The 26306-nt window shown below is 40.5% G+C and overlaps 1 protein-coding gene and 1 long non-coding RNA gene across 2 annotated transcripts in view; one reads left to right on the forward strand and one right to left on the reverse strand.

Moving 5' to 3' along the window:
• LOC134349198 (teneurin-2-like) overlaps positions 1–26306 on the forward strand; it is a 3136038-nt gene that overhangs the window by 1698653 nt on the left and 1411079 nt on the right. The gene's annotated exons all lie outside the window — the stretch shown is intronic.
• LOC134348875 (uncharacterized) overlaps positions 16353–26306 on the reverse strand; it is a 70986-nt gene continuing 61032 nt past the window's right edge. The window contains exons 2-3 of the long non-coding RNA XR_010018509.1: positions 21107–21184; positions 16353–18087 (exon numbers count right to left, since the gene is read on the reverse strand). This is a non-coding gene — a long non-coding RNA (uncharacterized LOC134348875). The remainder of the gene's footprint in view (positions 18088–21106; positions 21185–26306) is intronic.

Below are 26306 nucleotides of genomic sequence, written 5' to 3' on the forward strand. Positions count from 1 at the left end.
AAAATGAAAACAAATACTACAAAGCCATGTACTACAGAGTCACCGAATGTCAGTGTAGAGGCTACGGAGTTAGGTTAGCCCTGAAGCGAGTGAAGCCGGTCCATAGCCAGATGGTAGCAGCAAGAAGAGAGGGACCAGTCAATGCAGGCAGTTGGGATGGGCTCAGGTGAGGATCTTGGCTGACTTGGAGAAGAACACTTGCTCATTTTCCACTCTTGGCCCTCGATGCATTAGTCTGACTCTATGCTTTATTCGGTGTGGGGTAGTGAGGCTGCACGGCAGTTTGTTTTCCAACTGAGGGCTGCTTCTGTGCTCTGGCCTCGACTCTCTAACCTGGTCTGAAGTCTGTTGTGCACCAGACTGTCACTAAAGCACTGGCTGCACCTGTAGTAACTTCTACTTTGAAAAAGGCACACTCGACAACTTCATGCCAAAGAAACAACTTTATGTCGAACTTCAAAACCGTTATGTATGTACAGAGGCTTTCACAACCCGTACGGTATGGCAAGGACACTGTATACAAATCACACCGGAAGTAAAAAGAATGGAAGTAGAACCCCCCACCCCCCCACCATTATCCTAATTAGTATTAACTTACTTCTAATAATGCTCACATTACAACAGCACCCAAATTTTCGAGTCAAGTTTGTCGAATTCTTCAGATCTTGTTTGTCGGTTCGTTAAGACAGACTTGCACTCATTTCACTCATCACCGTCCTTACCTTTCAGATTCCATAATCTGCATACCTTCGTCATCTCTAATTTCCTCTCAGCCTCTGTCACTTTCTCCACCCCTCCTTCCCTCACTTAGCTCTGCCTGCCCATCAAAGCCTCCCCCCCCCCCAAGATCTACCTATTACATGATGTGCCACCACTCCCCCTCACCCCTTTAGACTCTCAGTCCCGGTGTAAGGTCTTGAACCAAAAAGTTGACAACCATTTTGCATCTTCAGATGCTGCCTAACCAGTCAGGTTCCTCCCGCAGTTTGAATTTTGCTCCAGATCGCAACATCTGTAGGTTTTGTGTCTCCAAGGATAGTTTTCACTGGTTGACAATGAAATTCAGAATGTTCATGCCTGAATTTCCAATCAGAAGGACCTTGCATTCCACATACTGCAAGAAGTATTATGGCCACTAAATGGTTTATGAATTTTTTATCCTGCCTTCTTGGGCCATAGCATTACATAAATAACCCCAGTAAATAGAACAGCATAAAAAAGAAAGCCAGAGTCTTGCTGCATGCAAACAGCTCCTCTGGTCCAACTGGTTCACGCTGACTAAGATTCCTATCCAAGCCAGTCCTGTTCGCCCATTTCTGCCCACATCTCTCTAAAATTTGTACCTGACAAGTACCTTTTAATGTGAATATAACTGCCTCAACCACTTCCTCTGGCTCTTCCTTTCATATACTGACCACCGTCTGGATGAATAGTTGCCCGTTCGGGTTCCTATTAAATGTCTCCCATCCCTCCCTAAACCTATGTTCTCCAGTTCTTGACTGGGAATATGACTCTGCACATTGACCCTAATTATGTCCCTCATGATCTTATACACCACTATAAGGTCACCCCTACTCTCCTACATTCCAATGAAAGAAGTCCCAGCCTTCTCAGCCTCTCTCCGTAACTCAGTCCCTCAAACACTCTGATTGGGAAGGAATAGAGGAAAGCAAGTTGATATTGCAATATACTTCAAGTTGTAGGTTGCAAGGCTATTTCACATCACCTTCTACAAGTCTCAATGTAAAGCTTGATGTATTAAGTAAGTATTTCTAATGCCTTTAACTATTTAACCACATGGACAGTTACTGAACATCCGTATTCGATTGCAGATGCAGACTAACTGTTCAAAGTGACCTGCTTTCAGATTTGAAGCTCAGTTCGATTTTGAGAGTAAATCCTTTCTGACCACCCAAGATTGGCGTGTGATTTGTCTTTTCTTTCTTAAGTCCACAGCTCAGATTTAAGCTTCAGCCACTTGACGGCTGGCAGAGTTTATTCCTGGCTTTGCTCATCTCCTCACTTCATTGGTGTTCATAGTTTAAATTAAAATACAAAAAAAGTCCAACAAAGGCAAGGAAGTGAATGATAAAGTGAAACACAGTTTGGTCTCCAGGACTGAAAACAGGAAGCACTGCTAATATAAGTCTCCCTCTTAAAGACATCTCCAGCAAACCCTTCCTTAAATAACTGCAGGTGCAGAATTGCCCTCTTGGTGGTGATACAAGCTCTTGCATTTTTAATAAGCAGAATGCAGAGTCAAATTTGCATTGTGCCAGATCCTTGCACTCCAAGTACCTTCTCACTCAAAACTGTTTACACAATGCTTACAATCCAGGACTACTCAATTAAACACAGCTGTAAACAGATTTTATTTCAGAAATGTGCTTGCTTGTGAACGAATGGATATGTAATGTAAGTTGGAGTAATTGCAATAAAAAAATGACGCCCAATGTAATTTGCGATGGAGGAAAAGCAACACGACAGAATTGATGCTCATTAAGGTGTACCATCCAGTGACCTAAGAGCATTGTTATCACCACTTAAAATGTAACTATTATGCACTTAGTCAGTGATGGAGGGTAAACAGTATAATGTTAGAAAATGTTCTGCAGATAAAAAATATTGCTTTATGTTGATGGTTCTCGATGGTTTTGGACACCCAGGAAGTGACAGCCTTATGGTTATGTTATTGAACTAATGAAACAGAAGTCTGGAGACTATAATCCAGAAAAGCAAATTCAAATCCCATTTTGGCAGTTGGTGAACATCAATTCAAAGGATTCAATTGGATTTTTTATATATTAAAGAAGTAATTGCTTCCGAGTAAAGAAAGCTAGTAATCAATAATAACTTCTTTATGTATCCTTTTTCAGCATCTGGAGCTAATTGTCTTGCAGAAGGCGGTGGTAATTTGCCATCCGAGAGCCCTGCAATCCTTCTATTGTAGGTAATCCCTCCCACAGTACTGTTGGCCATGGAATTTCAGGATTTAAGCTCAACAACCATACAACCATACCTCCTATTTGGAAATGTGATCACAAAACACCAGACTTTTGTGAACACCCTTTGATTCTTATTTCTTATTGGCTTGGCTGCATTCACAGCTCAGCATTCAATCCATGCTGGCTGTCTCAAAGTCTGGGGGATGGAGTATGTGACCACTAGGACTCTACACTTGCATTCCCCACCACGTCCACCCATCGTGGAATCTGGCTTGAAGATAATCTCTGCTGTCAGCTGCCCCCAGAAACAGGCTAGCAATCTGTTTTAATGGTAAATTTCACCAATTAGGTTTTTGTTTGCAGGTTTCCCACTCTGCCTCCTCTTCACTACCATCTAGTTGAGCACCAGTGTAAATTGAAGCAACACACATCAAAGTTGCAGGTGAACACAGCAACTCAGATTCAGTGCAGACAACATGGGCAAATGAAATTTTTGACAACAAACATTAATTTTCTGAACGCACTGTACCATGCAAAAGTCTCAGGAATATATATACACATATATAGCTAGGGTGTCTAGGACCTTTGCACATTACTGCAGTCATTTTATGATTTGTGCTGTACCGCTGTCGCAAAAATCAAATTTGTGACATGTACGAGGAATGATAAACCTGATTCTGATATTGGTCTCTATTGTGGAGTGAGAGTGGGAAGAGGGACGGGGAGAGGGAGGGAGTGGAAAGCACGAGAGAGACATTCTGCAATGATCAATAAGCCAATTGCTTGGAATCAAGTGACCTTGCCTGGTGTCTTGGGGCTGGATGTGTCTGCACCTGCGCTATCCTCTGCACTGGACACTGCTTCTCTGCCACCTGGCCCACACCCCTCCTGTCTCACTCCACCCGCACCATTCCCAACATCCTTTGCTCCTGCCAGGTTTACGAACTCACTTTCTGCTTCACATTGACAAATACAGTGCTTAGGCACCCTAGCCTAAGACTTTTGCACAGTACTGTATGTGCAATTTTAATCTCCGTGTCCAAAACCCATCCCAGAACATTGCCATATCTGAATCCTGCTTTATAATTTTATTTTTGTCTGATTTTCTATAAAGGACCAGTGGAAAAATACACTTTAATATAGTTAATGTCTTCAGTGAATCTTAATTCAAACTCTTTAAGAGATGGAAGATAAAGGTTGATTTGAATTGTTTATTCTAAGCATGGAAGTTTAATTTTTGGTTTCATACAAGGACACAGGCCTAGTCAATGATCCCATAATATCCAGAACAAACAATTGGGCCAATGTTACTTCCAACTCCGCAATTCCCAAATGATTAAACGTATTCTGGTGCATTATTGACCTATGCAGGTTAGATGCCCCAAGTCACAAATATGTCAGCCTCCAGGCTAAATGCGTTTCAGGCAGTTGCCCTGTTTTGAGGACTTTTGGAAATTCAGGAGAAGCGTACAGCACATGACTGAATGCAGGATCAAAGTAATGACTTTGGTCACCTTTCTACCCTCCCATATGCCAGCAGCTTCTGTCTGACTGGATATGAAATAAAATAACAGGCCTTCCAGTTTTATGATATTACAGCTAAGAGATTATATCTATCAAGTGACACTGACTAGGCCTGGATTCCTTTTCTTGATAAAAAAAAAGAAAGCAGCTTTATGACCCAGTAGAGCTCTTTAAAATTATGAAGGATGTGGATGTGGAAAAGATGCACCAACCTACAAAGGAATCTGAAATTAGGACCATAAATCAAAGACCATTACTAATAAATCCAATATGAAATTCATGGCAGAGAACCATAACCAATGGATTGTTCAAAGGAGGCACTCGCTGGCGTATGGAGTATTGGTACAATGTAATAAGGATGCCTAGAAATCAGACATCTATCATTTTTAGTACACTAAAGGTTTGCAGCCTACAGTACTAATGTTAAATGAGAAATCTCTAAAAGGAAATTGAAATTGGGTATTCTTGCTTTAAGAAGGTTTACTTCCTTTCAGATTCTTAAAAGCCCAATCTCTGTTTCACAGCCATTGCCATTTCTGAATACATAACAGCAATGCTGTTCACATATTGGCTCACAGGAAATGGGTCAGTTCTTTGAAGTGGTTTCTCCACAGTTGCCTCACGTAGTCAAAGGAGAGGAGAGAGAATACCAAAGAGGAGGCTGGAGAATATCTCCTCCTTCTACATTACAATCAGTTTCATGTATAATTTGGAAGGATCCTTAACTGGGATTCATTAACGACTGGGAGATAAACTATTCACTAAAGATAAGCTGTGATCACTGTATATAATGGTTAGGTTACAATTTAAGATTCAACATATTTGAAGGGAATTTTTTTCTCCTATTGTGCTACATTATATCAGCTGTAACTGAATTTCAAACAAGCGGCAGCCAAAACTCTGTAGATCCTGGAAATCTAAAGCAAATGAGGGTGCCATGGTAACGTAGTGGTTAGCAAGACACTATTACTGCTTGGGGCATTTCTGGAGTTCAGAGTTCAATTCTGGTGCTGTCTGTAAGGAGTTTGTACATTCTCCCCATGAACTGTATGGGTTAACTCTGAGTCCTCGGGTTTCTTCCCGCAGTCCAAACACATACTATTTAGCAGCTTAATTGGTTATTGTAATTTGTCCTGTGATTAGAATAGGGTTAAATAGTTGGATTGCTCAGCAATGCAGCTAGTTGGGCTGAAAGGGTATGTTCCACACTGTATCTCTAAGTAAAATAAATTCTGAAGAAGGAGTTCTGAAAAGAAACATGAACACTGTATCCCCTCCCATAGATATGGAAGCATTTCCAGCAATTACCTGCTTTTGCTCTTGAATTCCAAATGATGTACTTACAGGTTCAATTAAGATCTTAACAAACCATTAAGGGAGCACAGATTGGATTGTTCTCTGTTCCAGTTTCTTATCAAACTTTAGACCTGACATTATCAATACAAAAGCAGGATAAAGATTTACAGCATGGCAAATTCTGGATATTTTCAACATTGCACTAAATATTAAAACTCAGTAACTTCCTACTGTGGACACATTGTTAAGGTGCTGCCTTGGTTTCCAAGTTGATTGTTTGTCGATCTCTCACAGAATTCTGAAAAATACATTCTCGAAAAACTACTCTCATATGCTGTATGGTCCATTTGGCCAGTGCCACATTCCCAGCAAACTCTGCAATCGTAGCACCGTTCTATTTAAGTTTACAATAAGAATACAATCTAGTAGATTTGCCGAAATCTCAGCAATTTACAACAGTTGTGCGAGTTTGGTATCCTTAAGAGTGTGGGATGAACCTATGCCCATCCATTCATCCATAAGCAAATGTTATTTGTTTAGATTTAGATATTTTCAGGTAGGATATCAGGGCTGTGTCTCTCCTCCCTTCACCTTATGTACATCCCTGATTCACATCAATATTTCATCACTTTAATTCATTTTCCCATTAAGAATGAATAAATACAAGGGTTCTGTTCCACGTTACCTTAATGTAATTTGTTTTGAAGCTCATATGTCCAAAGAATTTAAGAACTCTACCAAGTAAGCAAAGTAATTAAATCCAGCCTTAATCCTGTCATTTAATTCCAGTGGGCCAAGTGACTCATAATTCATTTCTATGGTAAGGAACTACAATGTTAACCATCCTCATTCCCCATTCATACAAATAGAATTACAGTAGATCAATAAAATCACTATTCGTTTTTTTTCTGTATTATTAGAATATAAAGGAACCAACTCAATTTTTACCATTAATAAGTTTGTTGCCCACACATAGTTTGTGATAATGTAGTTGTGAATTTCAGTGGATGTTGTGGGTGTAGCAGTGTGTTTGGGGGAAAAAAATAAGTTTGTAATTATATATTTTACTTAATTTTGTTGCTACATTTAATTGTTTCTAAATTATATTATGTTCCATAATCTTTTTACATATGAACTCATGCACAGGAGGCTATTTACTTTGGCCAAGAGCAGGTTATCTCAGTTTACACCTTTTGATCCTTGATCTTGCAGGTTACAGTGCATCTAGTACTCAGCCAGGGATATTGTCAATGTGGTGACAATTTTGATCGCTTCTTCAGGTAGTGAGATCCTAACTAAGTCTCACAGAATATTCTCCAATGGATACACGATATGCCAACAGCGGACATGTAACGATAGACACAACCACTGGGAAAGCCTATCCCACTGAGGAAGACAAGGGATTTGACCTCCACTCTTTCATTCATTCAAAAATTCATTCCGATTAGCGCTCACCACAGAGAAAATGGTGGTTGCAAGCATTGTGGCGTTTTGTGGGATCATGCATGATCTATGACTGCTGGTTCATGTCAAATGAGTAGCCATTCTAATCACTTCTTTTTGTTCATATATTTCAAGCATATTCATCTGTTAGACAGAGTAAGAAGAGGAATACACACCTGTAAGTTTAACGCAAGAGTGGTGCACATTCCTCTGGAATTGACCATAGAGTTGCAATGGAAGAAGGCTATACATTGGAGACAGCCTTCAGTTGAGTAGGCTCGAACAAGATGTGGAGAAATCTTAAGCAAAGCGGTTTAAAAGGTTACTTAATAATGTCTCCTGCTCTCCTATTCCTGAGAATTATTCAACGTATTTGGCTGCTCTTGCAGCTGGATGCCAAGGATTGTTTTGAATTTTATCCTGACGACAACAGGGATGGGAAAAGGGGTTGTTATTTTCAAGGAAATCATTACGTTATCCTGAGATTTTTTTTTGCCCTAATCAGTAGGAAGCACTGTTACCTTGGGAACATTAGGAATAATATTTCATTGGGTATAATTATCAGAGCATAAATTAGTTCTCAGCATTAAGAGTTGAACCCTGACCGGCCTCTAGTTTTTTGAAAAATAATGAGGAGTTAACAGAAGTTGAGGCCAAAATGGTCAATCTTCCTTCAATATTAATGTTTAAAGAAGATAATGGTAATAGATGCAACACTGTTCTTTCAAAAAGAATTGTAAGGTAAACCAGGTAACCCACAACAGTAAGTCGAGTGCCAATTATGATAAGCGATTTAAATTTACAATTTAAAACATATTTTTTCAGCATCATTGAACATAAATCGTGTTCAGTAATTTTTATGGAGATTTTAATGAAGGCTTGAAGAATGTGGATAGATGAGGGGAAATATTGTTGATAGGGACTTTCAAAGGAGCCTAACAATGTATGTCGTTGGAGGTTTTGTTCAAAAAATCCATTGGAATGGTAGACAAGGGAATGTAAGTGCATGGTCTTAACCGAGAAGGCCAGCCACATAAATAAGAGCAAGTCAGAGGCCGGGTTTTCTGCAGTGTTGTTTTAAAGCCAGTCTATCCTCTGCAAGGGAAAAGTCAGGAATATAATGAAAAATCGTTACATTGCGCAATTGTTTTGGACTTGCCGAGTTGAATTAATTTGAACAAGTCAAATTGTGCATAGCCTGAGTAACACACATCCACCTCTGAACACCCTCACCCCTATCACAGATATTGTCAGACTGCAGTGCGTACCATCTAAGGGGAAAAAAAACTTTTATCTCCAAGGCATGTAATCTCTTCAAAGACAACAGGTGCTGGGAGGGACAACTATTTGTAGGTTTCTCACCATTGTCTGGATTTGGAAATATAATGTTTTGCCTTCATAAATGATGGATCCAAATAGTGAAGTTTATTTTTATCTAAAATCATGATGAGAAAGCAGGCATCATGAAGCCATTCACAAAGTCATGTCATCTCTACTTCTTTAGCTGATCACTCAAGGCTAATGATTCCTTTCCCTCTAATTCGGTGGAAGCAGATGAGATCAATGTAGGAACAACAGACTTTTCCACAAATGGGTCAAGGGATACCTGATAGATGAACGGATGGGTATTTGTAATATAGTGTACTCCTTCTTCCAGTTTGCCTTTGTGTAGTTCCATTGTATAGGAGCTGGAGGTTCATAATCATCTTGAATATTGGAGAAATCTAAGCAATTTACACAGATAGTTCCTTCTCTACTTTGGACGCTCATGTTCAGGGATTTACAGGAATCATTTGTGATGTTACATGTTTTTTCAAAGAGGCTTTGAGCACATCCTCGAATTTTTTTTCTCTATCCACCTAATAGTATCTTTGTCAGTGCTTGTTCAGAGTCTCTGTTTTAGGAACCTGGATTTGAGCATGTGAGCAATGTGTCCTGTCCACTGCAGCAGATTCAGTGCAAGATAGCATCAATGCCTGAGATAATAGCCAGGAAGAGAACACTGAGATTGATTCTCTGACTTGCCCATGAAATTGGAAGACCTTATGGAGCTTGGAATGTCCAATGCCTTAAGAGCTAATTCCATGTTCTTTTTTATATTATTCCTTCTAAAGGAACGGATGTGGAGAAGATGTTCCCTCTGGTGGGGGTATCCAGAACTCGAGGGCACAGCCTCAAAGTTGAGGGGTGACCTTTTAGAACAGAAGTAAGGAGGGTTTCTTTTTAGCCAAAGAGTGGTGAATCTGTGGAATGCTCTGCCACAGACTGTGGTGGAGGCCAAGTCTGTGGGCATATTTAAAGTGAAAGTTGATAGATTCCTGATTGGTTGGGGTATGAAAGATATGATGAGAGGGCAGGTGTATGGGGTTGAATGGAATCTGGGGTCAACCATGTTGAAATGGTGGAGCAGACTCAATGGGCTGAATGGCCTAATTCTGCTCCTATGTCTTCAGTGGCGGCGCCAGAGATTTTTTCTTGCTGGTGCTACGAAGGGGCTGAATGATTCAGTGATGGTGCTAAGGGATGTACTGCATGGTAATATGTATTCGCAAGGCCAGACGTGTGGCGTTCAAAAGTCAATTTCAAGCATTATGTGCCTACTATAAATGCCTCTGTTGATTCACAGGTCACAGCAATTGATAGATCTAATATAGAAGTGAACTGTTACAGTGTCAACGGCATCGGAGACAACCTGGGCTACACAGAGCATAAACAATAAAAACAAACAAACAGAGCATCCGAGCAACGTGAATCACGCACCAATCCCGCAATCAGCGTCAAATGCGTGCTTTTCAACTGAAAAACACAAAACGAACCCACTGGTATTCACATTATATAGACAGCAATGCCAAAAGATACACCGTTATTAAAGTCAAATAAGGCAAACAACAGATGCAAGGCTTTACCAGGAGTTGGACAAATCGTAATCTGACCATGCAATACCTCAATTAATTCGGTTATTGAATTTAAAACAAAAATCAACAGAATCACCGCTTGGAAGTCTAAGCAAAACCAATAGGCTTAATAGCAGAAAATGTAATATTTTAGGATTTGCAGGAAGCATAAGGACTATGGGGTATCCACCACAAAATAATAATAATAATAATAATAATAATAATCAGCATTAGTCTTGGCCCAAATTTTTAAAAAATCAAGTGCACTCACCATTAATGTTTTCAGAGAAGCACAATCCGTCTGTTGTTGTGATTGGTGGCGAAAGCATCAATGATTTTCTGGATGTCACTGTCTGTCCTTGCTTTTGTTTTATTTCCAGCATACACCGAACCTGATGTAGCTCTGCAGTCAGGTTCACTTCAGTCACTCCATAGTATTGGGCCATTGGCCAAAGACAATCCTTGTCTCGGAAGAACTTGTGTTTGGGACTCAATGCTGAGACTCCAGTCAGAACACCCCAGTCTCAATTGAGAACCCTCTTTTCATTTCAGTCAGAAGTCTGTCTATAACGGGATAGAAACAATGGTTGCAAAGGTCATCAGAGGATGTGACAAGTGTGCGTTCAGTTTGGGCCTCAACAACAAAATCATGTAGGCGGCGGGGTGGCTGGGCCTGTCTCCTTTCATGTGTTCTGCTCTGTATACTGGCCTTGATGCACAGGTCCCTAGCTCTTGTCTGAATTTCATTCCATGATTCCTCTCCCCGTTTTGCTGAGAGTGCATCGATAACAGACTGAACCAATTCCACAGCGGATGAAAGCTCCAAACTGGGAGATTGTAGCTGGTCTGACATGAACTTGGTGATTCGGAATAAATCCTGAAATAGAGTGAGAAGTAAAGCAAACTGCTCGTCAATCAGTCCATTTACAACTCTGGCCTCCGTTTTCCTCCGTGCATTTGGTTGACCTATAATATTCTGTAGTGTAGCTAGAATGGCAGGGAGTGATTTCCTTATAGCCCACAAAGCTGTATACTGCCATGCCCAGCGTGTATCTGACAATTTCTTCAACTCTTCGGGCTGTGCAGTTGATTCCAGTTCTCTCTGTTTCTTCATGAAAAGATTGTGGACAACAGAGTTTGAAAAGAAGTTGTAAAGCAGCTGCACAGTTTCAAAAAACTCACTCGCTTGTGATACATTGCTCACAACATCCACTAAAACAAGGTTAAGTCTGTGAGCATGGCATTGTATATATAATGCCTGTGGGACCTCTTTCCCGAACCTCTCTTGTACCCCGTTATTGCACCCGGGCATCACTGCTGCCCCGTCATAAATCTGACCTAAACACGCGTTCTTATCAATAACACACTGGGCAAGTGTCTGTTCAATGCTTTTAAGAAGCGACTCTGCGTCCAACCCTTCTGCTGGAGTGAAGTGCAAGAATTCTTCAAGCACTGTTTCGTTATTCAAATACCGCACCACCACTGATATTTGCTCCTTTTTACTCAAGTCTTTACTTTCATCCACCATGATGGCAAAATATCCAGCCTCCTTGATTTCTGCACTTATTTGACGTCTGACCATATCTGCCATAATACCCATAATTTCATTTTGGATATCGTGATCGGTGATTTTTGCATTTCCAGGATTGTCCTCTATTTTTTTAGCTACAGTCTTATCAAACTTCCCAATTACACTAAGCAGCTCAACAAAGTTTCCCCTATTGCCAGATCCATCGTCCTCCCGGTGTCCTTGCTGGGCAATGCCTTGGCACACAGTACAGCATAGAGGCTCAACTATTGCTCTCATATACTCACGATTTTCTTGGACAATCTTTGCATGTCCTTTGTCAAGCATATTTCCCAATCTTGAACCGTCTTGTATTCTCAGTCTGAATTCAGCCCATGCCTCCATCGCAAATTTATGAGCTGCACTTACATGGTGGGTTTTGAAAGCTGTTGTAGCTTTCCGCCAGTTGCGGTAACCCGGTGACAGTGAAGGTAGATTCAGAATGGAACCCATGTCCTCCACTCAGGAAATGCCTGCATGTGAAGCAGAATGTAGCATCTTTTGTGATTGAATATTCCAGCCAGGAGTACAGGTCAAACCAGCCACGAATAAAACTGCTTTGCTGATTGCCAAACTGTTGCGAACACCGAAGGGTGCTTTTTCAATGCTGGCCGATGGGGTTCTTCCTCAGGCTGCTGGCTAACATCGCTAACAGTATTCCCACTAGCACTAAGAGCAGCTTCATCCTCGTTCTCTTCTGAATCCCCTCTTACTTCTTTCTGCATGTCACTTTCAATCAAGACAGGCTCAGGCTGAGACACCACTGTTGAGGTCATTTTCTGACTAAAAATCGATCCATTTTTCACACCAGCCAAAATAATGCACGTGCCAGGTCGACGCTAGCTTGCAAAAGAACAATGTGCGCGTGTGGCATCCGTTAGTCTCGCGAGACCACAGATCTGCGCCTGGATGTATACTATCGATCTCTCGCGTGAGTGAAAGTGAGTGACATCACCACCTTCAGTGATCTTAGATCAGCTTAACTGATCTGAGGACAGCAACGACAAGACATTGACAACGAACGAATAAGCAGAAGTGTAGAGTGGATCTGACAGAGTTTATAACTTTATTGCTGCGTGGGTGCTATGGTAATTGGGGGCGCTGTTTCACCAGATCAGCTGGAGAAAAAAGCTGTATTCAAAACTATACAGAGAAAGCAAAGCAGCTGCAGTTAATTTCTTGGTGGTGCTATGGTGGGGCTATTGCAATTTCTGCTGGGGCTATAGCCCCAGCTAGCACCACCTTAGCGCCGCCCCTGTATGTCTTATGGTCTTTTGGTCTTATCGTCTAAAGTGTAACGTCATGTTTTCCCAGGGATTAATAAGGTTATGCTTGTATTACCATTGTCTTTGGAGGATCTGAATTTAGAAAAAGAGGTCTTTGTCTCAGAATATACTGACAAAACTCAGTTCTAAAACATTATTACAGTAGGTCAAATTATTGAAATAAAAAAATACAATGTAAAAAGGACATTAAAGCCACAATGAGCACATTGCTCAGACTTTCACTGATTACAAAGATTCAAATATTCAAAGTACATTTATTATCAAAGTATTGTTTGCAGTATACAACCCTGAGATTCATCGTCCCAGACAGTACTGCATCTTCCACTTGCACAGGACTTTATGTGGTCTCATTATATGGAAACAGGAGGTTCAAAATCATCTTGAATGTTGGAGAAATCTAAGCAATTTACACTAATAGTTCCTTCTCAGCTTTGAATGCTCATGGTCAGAGATTCAGAAACTGTAGCAATGAGGACTTGTGATACTGGGAATGTTTCTACAAGAGTTAAGAATCTGAATATAATGAAAGACTGTGACTTTCGGACATGATTTTTTTTTAAAAGAGTAAGGGGAAGATTAGGTGAAATTTCTTTGCACAGAAAGTTATTAAAGCAAAGGGATAAGTTGTCACACATCATTGATTAATGAGAGAACCTTCTCATAGCACAAACAAATTTACAGAGAGGAGAGGAGGCAATGAAATGCTGCAACAGCTCAAAGGAACCCTTTCTCTGCATTTAAATATTCCAATGAGAAATGACAGCATGCATCAAAACTGTTATCTCCAAGCATGAACTTAGGCAATTCTTTTATTGATATGTTTAATGTCACCATATTCTGCAAAGTTTTAGAATCAATTTGTACAATTTCTCAGAAAGAATGATAATTTGGATAAAATGATTTGACGCCCTATGGAAGAATTCAAAAACAATGATACTTTGGTAAGGAAAATATTCAATGACAAATCAAGGAACTTGTATTAAGGTAACTTAAGTGTTCATTTTGTTCCATTGGGAATTCTGATATATAGCTTTTGTAGATGGCATCACTTATTGATGCATAGACTTTTCACTGTGAAACCTTTTAAATTCATAGTAATATTATAGCAGAGAAATGGTCTGTTCAGCCCACTGAGGCTTTACCATGTCTTATTAGAGCAATCCTTTCAGTTCTATCCTCCTCCTCTTTTCCCATTGCCCTGAAAATTAGTGTTTTCAAACAATTAATCAATTCTCTTTTGAAGGCATTTGTTGATTCTCTTTCTACCTCCCTGAGAGGCGGTGAACAATTCTTAAATATTTTATTGTGTGTGTCCACTAGAGGGTTTTAACATTCCTTCTGAAGTTTGTCATTCAGAATTAGATGAATTACTCCTGTTGTATCCAAATGCAGATTCAACTTAACTTCACTTTCTTAAATTGAATCCCTGTTTATTACAGTTTTCAGATGCTTCAACTGTTTGTACAGAATGGTCAAATTCACCTTTAGATGCGCTGATCTATAGGTGTTAGTAAAAGATACTGGGATGAAATAAACATATATACAGGTTATCGCGGATCATTTTAATGTTTGCTTTTAGAACTGAGGTTTTTATGACTCTAAAGGAGCATTGTAATAAAAAGAAAGAGGAGCGTGATTGGAGTAAAATATCCAGGGGAAGTTGTCATTGTGATGACAGAGTGATTCAGTACTGCAGTGCAACTATTTTCTAAGTGAATCGTTTTGCTCATCATTTATGGTCACTTGCCCTTCAAATGGCGCAGTGGAATTCCATAGATTGTTCGGTGTGCTTACCTTCATCACAGAAGAGCCGGGATTATAATGCACCTTCTGATGACAGTGGTTCAAGTCCAGTGTTGCACATAGTTAAATTCTGACCATGATTTTCTTATGATATTTGGAACATATTATTTCCCAGGTGTTCTAATTGTTTTTTTTTAAATTGAAGCCATTGTTGTCCTAATTACTTTTAAACATGAAGTTACCAGGGCAAATAAATATTTGCACGTAGTTCATAGATTGTTTTTCTATGAGAGATAAAATAATGCCCACTACAAATCAAATTCTTAACTCTGTTCAGATGTAATTGCCAGGGGTCAACTGCTGGTTAATTTTTCATTTCTCTCTAAATTTCTCTGCATCTGATTTATTGTTAGGTGTCTTTGGCAACAAGATAGGTCCTCTCACAAATCAAGAGTCATCTTACAGCATTCTGATACTTTCTGCTTGTTCATCGGTCTCTATGTCTGATGTGCTTTTTGGCGCCGTAGGCTGAAAAATAGTTCCCATTGTAAATGAAAGATCGATTTACAACAATCAGATTCTCTCTCTCTGTCGCTCTCCTCAGTTGCCCTCTCATGCTATGCCTTGTCACAGACTTTGTCTAGTACTGATGCATTTTACGACAAAGTTTAATGCAAATTGTTCATTTCTGCACATATACACATCCTGAAAGCTGCAGCATTGCCTCATTTCAAAGCAGAATTTGGAGCCTTTTTTCATTCATCTATCTGAGCATCCAGTTGAGAGAGAGAGAAAGAGAAGGAGATACCACTGGAAGAGAAGAGCTTGAAGGCAAAATCCCACTTTAAAGGAAAAATGCAGGAATGTGTTTTTTTAGTTATTAATGAGAATAAAAGAACAGGAATCCATGAGTATGGAATTCAATTTCTCGAATACACTGTTTTAAGTTTATTTCTGATTTTGCTTTAAGGAGTTTCATCTTGGGTATTTCATCATTCATCATCATTATATGCGGTGTGGTATAATACAGCTGATCATGGTTTCATGACCATGAATATTCTTGGAAATTTTTTCTACAGAAGTGGTTTGCCATTGCCTTCTTCTGGGCAGTGTCATTACAAGATGGGTGACTCCAACCATTATCAATACCATTCAGAGATTGTCTACCTGGCATCAGTGGTTGCATAACCAGGATATGTGATATGCACCAGATGCCCATATGACCATCCACCACCTGCTCCCATGGCTTCACATGACCCTGATCGGGTTGGCGGGGGGGGGGGAGGGGGGGGCTGAGCAGGTACTACACCTTGCCCAAGAGTGACCTGCAGGCTGAGGGAAGGAGGACCTTACACCTCCTTTGGTAGAGATGTATCTCCACCCCACGACCCATTTCATGATTATAATGTCATAATACGCTATGAAACCAATATGCCCAGACGTCGCAGCATTGTTGATCATGTACTATTTAACAGAACACGATGCTTGTATTGCTGTTTGATCTTCACTGTAATAACACTAATTGTACTTAAAAGGCAATTAAAAGGTTTAGTTCTATGTAGTTGATCACTTTGTCAACCAGTTATTCAGATTGCTTAACATAAAACACAGACTCATTCTATTAAAACAAACAGAGGGTCACATTTATTTAATGAATTTCACATCACAACTGCTGCCTTGTCACCAGGGGTTTTAGAGTGCTGAACTATGTCTGGCTGCTTTCAGAGGAAGTGAGGGAAGTAAGAGAGTGATTGCCCTCCTTCAAGCTGAATAATACGAGTTGCTTGCTTCAACCTAATTGCAGATGAGTAGGCTAGAAGCAGATTGGCTTGACTCTCTACAGTAAATGTTAGAAACCAGGACGGAGACGCTGCAGATGGCAAGGGAAGAAAAACAGTGCTGAAATAAATGAAACCTAATATTTTAAAATGTGTTGATTTAATTCTGTTTATGGGGCAAAGCTGGGGAGATAATTATAAGATCTGTCTGTTCTGGGAGCCCTAGTTTGTGATCAATCAGATGCAATCATCAGACTTTCCCTTGGCTTCAATAACAAATATGATCAGATTCATTTGGGTGAAAAAAGTAAAAAAGAGGTTACCCTTCCTCAGTCTAGATGCTAACTTGTTTTGGTGCAGAGCACAGCCCATCCTTCCCTCACTGAGAAACCAACGAATTTCCAAGGCAGCACAGAAATCTTCCAATAATTTGAGGAAACTAATGCTGAGTCATGAAGTCAAAGGGTAATGCAGCCCAGAAACTGGCTTCTCAAGCAATTTGTTCACACTGACCAAGATGCCTTCTTGAGTTCATCCCATTGGGCTGCATAGAATAAGTGGAGAAACATGTTCTGTATCAAGTCCAACCTGACACAAAATATTCATCTAGATTCCTATCAAAGAATTAGTGCAATTTTCTGCTCTTCTAAAGAGCTCAGAGTGCACTTAGGAAAACTCTTACAAGCAGTTAATCACAATAACTATTTATGTGAAAATCCAAAGATCCTGTCAGTTCTTCAAATATATGTTGGCAGTTACATGGGTAAATACTAACAGATGCCAAAATATGGGTCTGATGATTTAAAGGTTTGATGGAAAGATCATCCACTTGCAAATTATTCTTTGCTATTTTGTCCAGAACAGCATTAATTTACAATGTCTGGGTTCTCTCTTTGTGCCCACCTGGACCACACCAATTGTGAATCTCTACCTCTACCTATCTATCTATCTATTTATCTCTCTCTCTCTCTCTCTATCTCTTTCAATCTACCTCTCTGTCTTTATCTCCCACTCTAACTCTCTACACAATGATCTTTCCCCAGGTTTGATACCTGCCAAGCTGCCACAAGTGCCAATTTTGATTCAAGTTCAAGTTTTTTGTCATCTGACTGTATGAACTCAAGCGAAAGAAATAACATTCCCCTGGACCCATGGTGCATCCACAAAAAAATGTATCACACACAACACTTAAAACAAAATATTACCACAAATAAGTTAATAAAATACAATTCAAAATGCACGTAGTGCACGGCGCAGGTGAACAGTAAACAGTAAACATTTCGCTACCCCAGTGACCTCACCTGGGTGGTAGCAGAGTTTTCATTTGTTTCATGGTTTGAGGGAAGAAACTGTTACCTAGTCTGGCAGTTCCAGACCTGATGCTTCTGTGCCTCCTTCCTGATGGTAGTGGATCAAGGAGATTGTGAGATGGGTGGTAGGGATCCTCAGCAATGCTTTAGGCCTTTCATACACAGTGCTTCAGGTAAATTTCTCAAATAGGGGGGAGGGAGATCCCAGGATCCTCTCAGTGGTTTTACTATTCTCTGTGGGGTCTTGCATCTTCCATATCACACAATGATGCAGCCAGACAGGATACTTTCAGTGGTTCTCCTGTGGAAAGATATAAGAATGGGGAAGGGGAGCCTTGCATGACTCAATCTCCTCTAAAAGCATAGACACTGCTGTGCCTTCTTGACTAATGAGGGGGTGTTGGGGTCTAGGTTAGATCATCTGTTATGCGCACACCAAGAAACTTAGTGCTCTTCACTCTCTTCAACAGCAGGGCCATTGAAGGATCTTGGCCCAAAACATTGACTGCAGTTTGGTCCATAGATGCTGCCTGGCCAGCTGAGTTCCTTCAGCATTTTGTGTGTGTTGCTCGGATTTCCAGCACCTGCAGATTGTCTCTTGTTTGTAATATGCAATGGAGACTGGTCAAACTGCACCTTCCTGAAATCTACAATCATCTCTTTAGTCTTGTCTATGTTGCGGCTCAGGTTGTTGTCCTCAGACCATTTGACAAGTCTCTCAACCCCCTCTCTGTATGCTGACTCATCATCGTTGCTAATGAGGCCAACCACCGTTGCATCATCAGCGAACTCGATGATGCAGTTTATGCTGGATCTGGCAGTGCAGTCATGAGTCAGCAACATGAACAGCAGTGGACTGAGCACACAATCCTGAGGGACTCCAGTGTTCGGCGTGATGGAGCTTGAGATGTTGCTGCCAACTCGAACTAACTGTGTCTTTCTATTAAGAAGTCCAAATCCAGTTACAGAGAGAGTGTTGAGTCCCAATGAGGATAGTTTACTCAACAGGCTCTGAGGGATGATTGTGTTAAACTCCAAGTTGAAGTCAATGAACACCAACCTGGCATATGAGGCATCGTCTTCTAGGTGGAACAGGACGGAGTGCAGGTCTGAGGCTGTGGCATTATCAGTGTTCATTTAAGTGGTAAGCAAACTGGATAGGGTCCAATGTAGATGACATATGACAAACTACTCGAAGCACTTCATAATTGCTGAGATCAGTGCCAATGGGCAGTAGGCATCTAGGCTAGTTACCATCATTTTCTTGGGCATGTGAGTGATGGTCACTCCGTGAATCCTGCAGGGACAGTGGACTGTTGCAAAAAGATGTTAAATAGGCCAATTCAGACCTTTGTTTGCTGTGCCGCACAATTAGCACCCAACCAGGTATGTTGTTCCGTCCCACAGCTTTGCGTGGCTAGGATCACACTAGCTGTGACCTGTTCCTAAGGGGGCTGAGGGGGAGTTCCTTGATGTCACATCATTCATAGTGTCAAATTGTAAGGAGAAGACATTCAGCCTATCGGAAGGGGAGGTATTGCTTTCATTTACACGTAGCGTGGACTTGCAATCAGTAATAGTTTGTATACCTTGCCACATGCACTGTGTGTCCCTGGTGTCACAAAGATTTACATGAATTTCTGTGAGTGCTCTTTCTTTTGCCTTCCAGATGGCACGTGAGAGCATGGTTCTTGCTGACCTTAGAGTCATCCTATCCCCCAAGCTGAAGGCAGCAGCCAGATCCCTAAGCAGTGCACAGCCTTCTGCAGTCAACCATGGTTTCCGGCAACACACATAAAAATTGCTGGTGAACGCAGCAGGTCAGGCAGCATCTCTAGGAAGAGATACAGTCGACGTTTCGGGCTGAGACCCTTCGTCAGGACTAAATGAAAGAAGAGATAGTAAGAGATTTGAAAGTGGGAGGGGGAGGGGGAGATCTGAAATGATAGGCGAAGACAGGAGGGGGAAGGGATGGAGCTAAGAGCTGGAAAGTTGATTGGCAAAAGAGATATGAGAGGATCATGGGATGGATGGGGGGCCTAGGGAGAAAGAAAGGGGGAGGGGAGAAGCCCAGAGGATGGGCAAAGAATATAGTGAGAGGGACAGAGGGAGAAAAAGGAGAGAGAGAAAAATATATGATAATAATAAAAGATAAATAAATAACGAATAGGGTACGAAGAGGAGGTGGGGCATTAACGGAAGTTAGAGAAGTCAATGTTCATGCTGTCAGGTTGGAGGCTACCCAGACAGGATATAAGGTGTTGTTCCTCCAACCTGAGTGTGGTTTCATCTTGACAGTAGAGGAGGCCGTAGAAACCATGGTTTTTCGTTTGCCCTGGCAGTTTAGTGTTTAATCGCAGTAATGTCCCCAATGCACTTTCCTGTGTCACCACTCATCGATCCCTCATATCCATCAATGTTAATGTGATAATAATGGAATGCCACCTCACCGAATATACTCCTGTTCATGCTTTCGATAAAGTCCTGCAGCACTAAAGTGGCACCTTCTGGCCAGGTCCTGATCTCCCTATAAACTAGTTTGACTCATTTAACCAGTGGTCTGTATGCAGGAAGGGTAGCAGAAAATAACTAGGCAATGGGCAGTTTACGGCGATTTCCTTTACAGATGCTACCTGACCTGCTGAGTATCTCCGGCATTTTGCGTTTGTCAGCAGATTATCTGTTTGTTACATGTTCCTTTCATTTTCTTTCCCTATTTTATTCCAGTATTAATGTATTCATTTTGCATTGATTATTATCTATCAGCTAGAGACACTTCAGATGGCAGATAATGGAATCTGGAGCAAATAACAAAACACAGGGCATTGCTACAGGTCAGGCACCAAATTGGGGGGAATTGGACAGTCAATTTTTTAAGGTCTGATAAAGTGTTTCTGAGTTTCTTCATCTTTTTTTTATTTTTATTTATCATTTGGCAAACTTATTATTTCATAATCTGCAATCTCCACTGTAAACATGATTCAGGATTTTTGTGTACCATTTACAGGTGATCCCAAGAAAAGATCAGTGAGTGTGTAACTCACTGATTACTGCTAACCTTTTCAAAATATTTTAATGAGGGTTTTTAAAATAAGTTTTATTCTGCCATTAACAAGAAGGTATCAACCAGCTAAATTAGTCTGGGGTGCTTAACGGTCAGTGTATACATTACGCCGACCGGTACTAGATGGGCCAAAGGTCATGTTTCTGAGCTGTCTGATTCCACGACTCTGAAGTGTGTGGAATGGCTGGTCTGCCCACATCTATCAGTGGTGAAGGCTTTAATTTGAAATAATATGAAATAAAATAATCTTACTCACCAACTGTCAAAACTTCCACCCGCTTCACCACATAAGATCTTTCAGAATTTCTCTTAGTACAATGCAATCTTCACCAACCTAGGCATGACACAAAGTAAAGCAAATAAATTTCCTCAAGTCCCCTTGGGATTGCAAGCAAGTGGTACAGAGAGTGTTGCAGAAGGATTTTTGATTCTTAATGCCAATTGTCTTCCAGAAGCATTTGCTTGTGAGCTAAAGAGATTCATGGATTTTGTTAAACACAGACATTTTAGTACTATATTGAGGCTGAAGAACATTTAATTAAAGTCAACAAATCACAAACAAAATTGCTTATTTTTGGGTGATATCAATTTATGGACTCTGTAATGCACCTGGGTCTCAGACTAAAGCTAGTTTTCATGAGATAGTCTCACCTCAGGGACCCGCATTCAAATTGAGTCTGGACTGATGAGATGGAAATCACCTCTCTGCCAGATTCATAGGGTTTGAAGTGAAATGACATTTGGGCAATCTCAAGGCAATTCCCTGGTGGTAGTGAGTCCATAGCACTGTCTGTTATTTGACACTAATTGGTGTTAAATTCTTCACCTGATTGAGAGAGAGGAGGATGGCCCATGTGGGAAATAGAAATGTCACACTGGGACAGTCAAGGGATACTGTTCCAGGGACAGGGTTAAGACACACCGTTGATGCAGATCAAAAAGAGCTTTTCTCTGCATCAAGCCTGAGGATGCTTGACACTGACCCTGAGTTAAGACTCTGAAGAGATTTTCCTTCCAGCACAGATTGATATTGGTTCAGCAACCCTCTCGCCAAATGCTATTTCTATTTCCAAGTAAAAATTATGAAATAAAGTCAGAGAAAAAAATTTGCAAAATATTATTATTTGCAATATAAAATTAAATGAAGATATATATGTTGTAAATGAATTTGAAACAGGTCAAAAAGCTACACATAATATTATTCAGTGCAGGATTTATACTTTCACCAGTAACAATCAAGAATACTTTATGCACCTAAATTAATCACAGTACGATCCAAAGATATGTTGAGCAATAAAAAGGTTCTCAAAACTAGTGATCAGAATGTCATCTTTTCAGTCACAAACTGTTGTTGAAATAGAATCCATAAAGTGTTTAAAATAGCAATTAAATGTCTGCTTGGAAAAGAGAGATAATTTAATGGGACATGAGGAGCTAGCTGTATTGTGCTACGGCATTTTTGTTTAAATGTTTTGATATTTTTGGAAAAGCCATGAGCACTCACTTGGTAAGCTTCTTCTAATGTTCTATTATCTTAAATATATGCATAAAGATGGTGTAAAGACTGTTCTAGGCTGCCTACTTGTTCTATTAATGCCCACAAGGAAAAACTTGAAACCCTTTAAAAATATTTTCTGCTTGCCACTGACAAATAAAGTTTTGGTTGCAAATCATATTTCCAATGACTTTATGATTTATTTGCAGAAAGGAGGTGGCTTTTGTGACTTCTCAAGAGAAAAAATAGTCACAATTTTCAGCTCCCACTTGTGGGTGAAAAATTTGCTAACCAATAATGTATCTTCATTAATGATTATTAATAATTTATTTCCAGCCCAGAATTCTGAAAGAGTTGATAATAATTCTGTCATTTGAAATAGATTTTGTACTTCCAAGAGCAAAGACAATTTTTTATCCAGTTACCCATGCTTTTAAATATTTTATTGACAAATGTATAAATATATTAAAGTTCAAGTAGTATGGCTTGCTGCTGATATGATGAAATATTGTGGTATGTTTTCCCTTGTAAAGCAAGGGCTTGCTCTTGGTCTGGTGGGCAGGCATGCTACCCAGTGGAGGCTGTTTGAGATAACAGGACGAATGGAGTGAAAGAAAAAAAAGACATCCAGATGTGGACATTGTCTAATTTTGGCCTATCTGAAGTGACAGATAGGAGCAATTAGTGTTTTATGTAAACAAACAAAGCAGTCAGGGTGCATGTCACATGTTCATACAAACCGCAAGTTAATTAAATGACCATTGCATGCTGTGCAGGACACTAAGAGTGCTCCTGAAACAACCAATCTACTGAAGAACTCAGCTGATTAAGCTGCATCTGCAGAGATATTGTCAACATTTCAGGTCAAAACCCTTCATCAGGGCCAAAGACTGCCAAAGACTGTTTTTTCTTAATTCCACTTGTGCATACAAACAAGCCCCTTTCCTTAACATCTCAGCTAAAAGATATGTGAAAGGAGAACATGAATTAGAATGAATGAGAATGGTGTCCATTGGCCATTGCTTTCAGAACCAAGTCTGATTGATATCAATTGGGATGACTGTCTCTTTATTTACTGAATAGGTGTCATGCAAATTGAGATTTGAATTTTAATGCAAGCTCACAATATAATCCTGCAAGCAGATAAACTGAACAAACTACAGGAATTGGTAAAATTATTATTCTGCAAATTCAGATTAATATGCATAATTAGGAAGCGTGCACACTTGTGTAAATCCAAATTAGAAATTAAGCAGCAAAGGCTGGATATTCATAGCAGGTCAGACAGCATCTGTGGAGAGAAGAACATGATGAACCTAATCAGACTAGAAAAGGTTGTCTAAAAGATTTGCACCGTCCCTTTCCTGAGGTCAATAACCAGCTCTTCATTTAGCTGATATGTTATTTCCTCTTTATGGATTGAAAGTCGTTGTTTGATCAAGTTGTGTCTTTCTCAGTTAATGCGTTCCAGATTACACTGAGCTAATAGCTTAAATTGTGTTAAAGCCAAAGTAAAATTGCAGATTTTATATATTTTATTGTTAGAAATACAGCACAGTAACACGACCCTTCCTGCCCAAAGAGCCCACACTGCCCAATGACATGCTTGCGACCATTTAACCTGCTAACCTGTACATCTTTGGAATATGGGAGGAAACCGGAGCATCCAGAGGAAACCCAATGCCGTCACTGGGAGAACATACACACTGTTTACAGACTGTGGAGAGAAATGGACCCAGATCATTTGGCATTGTGCTAACCACTGTGCTACTATGCTGGAAATCTGAAATAAAAGCAGAGAATGCTGAAGATTTTAGCAGGTCAGTCAGCATCAGTGCAGTGAAAACAGTAATTGCAATTAAGTGTTTTGTACGTTTCATCAACCTGAAATAGTAATCCTATTTTCTCGTCTCCACGGATGCTGACTGACTTACTGAGAATTTACAGATTTTTATATTGTTATTACCATAAACTATTGAACCTATTGAACTGTTGAACTAAATCTCGGGTTACCAAACCTTCCTACTCATTGGAATTATTAATGATTCCATTCAAGTATGTCATGATTTTGAACATCTTAATGAGATTAATACACTTCTCTACTCAGTGTTAACCAACACTTGTTTAATCATCTCTCTATATAACCAAAGTCCAGTATCCCCTTCACTCCTAAAGTACATATCCATTTCACCCTATGGTGTGAAACATATTTCAGCTGGTTTCCTTCCCAGCTGCTTCCATTTCTCAGTTGTCATCAAAATTATTCACTGAAAACTGACAAAGGGCAAATCATCAAAGTGTTTTCAACAGCTGGATCTGCAGTTAATAATGTCATACCCTGTGCATGTGGCACAATGCTATTGTATTGATTCTGGAGAAGCTATCGGGCAGCTGTGTTTCACACAGGTCTGAAAGCCGGAACATTTTCCTTATTGCTGCAGTGTAACACCACTGTCATTTCATACTTCTTTAGAGTGGACAATCATTCAAATGACTCCATTGTGATCGGGACAATATGTCCTTTGTAGCTCCATTCAAATCGAAGCCATACAGAGAAGCAGTACAATATCAGGCAGTGAGCACGGAGTGAAGGAGAGATACTACATGAGCATGCACAGGGACAGAATTTTTATGTTTGCAATGTAGGCTCAATGGGGCATGGATCCAAGTGAAGGAATGCTGTTCAATGTAGGAAATTTTCTGATGGGCACCTGTGAATTAGGTAAACTTTAATTTTTTCTCCAATGGTAGATTTTTAAAAAACAATAAATTGTGTTTCCCCTCCTGAAACTTCTTATTCTAGCTTCCTCCCCTTTCCTTTCCAGTCCTGATAAAGGGTCTCGGCCCAAAGCATGGATGCTTTGGGAGGGGAGGAGAGGGGATGGGGAGGGGAACGTCGACGCAGACCATGAGAGGCCTGCATCGGGCATTTTCATGCCTTACAAGGCGCAGATTGGAAGTCTGTGTGGGGCACCACGCCTCACACAGACACTAGAGCAATGTGTGGTTAAGTGCCTTGCTCAAGGACACAAACACGCTGCCACAGCTGAGGCTCGAACCAGCAACCTTCAGATCACTAGATGAAAGCTTTAACCACTTGGCCACATGCTTTACTCCCCTCTATCGATGCTGTTTGACTTGCTGAGTTCCTCCAGCATTTTGTGTGTGTTGCACCTACAGAATCTCTTGTATTTATGACTTTCTAAGATTTCCTCTTTGGAATTGGATCTCAACAATAACCAATGTACTTCTGTTTGGACATAAGGTGGAAGAGGTTACTACTGAGGAGTTTTACTGTACTGTGCAGAACATTAAATAATTAAATTAGTCACACAGGCAGATTGAATTCTATCCATTCAATAAGAAACCTTGTATGGCAATTTCCTTCTATTTTCTTGAGTGCTTTGGATAATGGTAAGGTAGATAATACATTGTATTAGCATTCATTGCGTGGTATTAAAAAGCTTGCCTTTCAAGAGAGGCGGGACTGCGCAGGTGTGTGATGTCGGGCAGTGAAGCGCAGAAGATTTAAAAGGAACACAACCTTATACAATGGGCAGCGACGTTTTGCAGGCAACAGAGTGAGCTGGGAGCAAAGTGAAGGCTTAAGGGCTTTGGCTCAATGGGCTTAGGCAGAAATGGGTGAGGCAAAGTAGGTTTGTTTTTCAATTTTTCCTGTTATTTGAGGAAAGGGGGAAGTATGAGTCTGAGGGCAGCTTATTGTTCTTGGTGTCGGATGTGGGAGGTCCTGGAGTCTCCTAGCCTCCCAGACGTCCACATCTGCGCCAGGTGCACCGAGATGCAGTTCCTAATGGACCGTGTTAGGGAACTGGAGCTGCAGCTCGATGACTTCCGTCTGGTCAGGGAGAGTGAGGAGTTGATAGAGAGGAGTTACAGGCAGGGGATCACACCAGGGCCACGGGAGGCAGACGTGGGTCATGGTTAGGAGGGGGAAGGGCAA

The sequence above is a fragment of the Mobula hypostoma genome, chromosome 7 (genome assembly GCF_963921235.1).
Source record: "Mobula hypostoma chromosome 7, sMobHyp1.1, whole genome shotgun sequence".
Taxonomy (NCBI): domain Eukaryota; kingdom Metazoa; phylum Chordata; class Chondrichthyes; order Myliobatiformes; family Myliobatidae; genus Mobula; species Mobula hypostoma.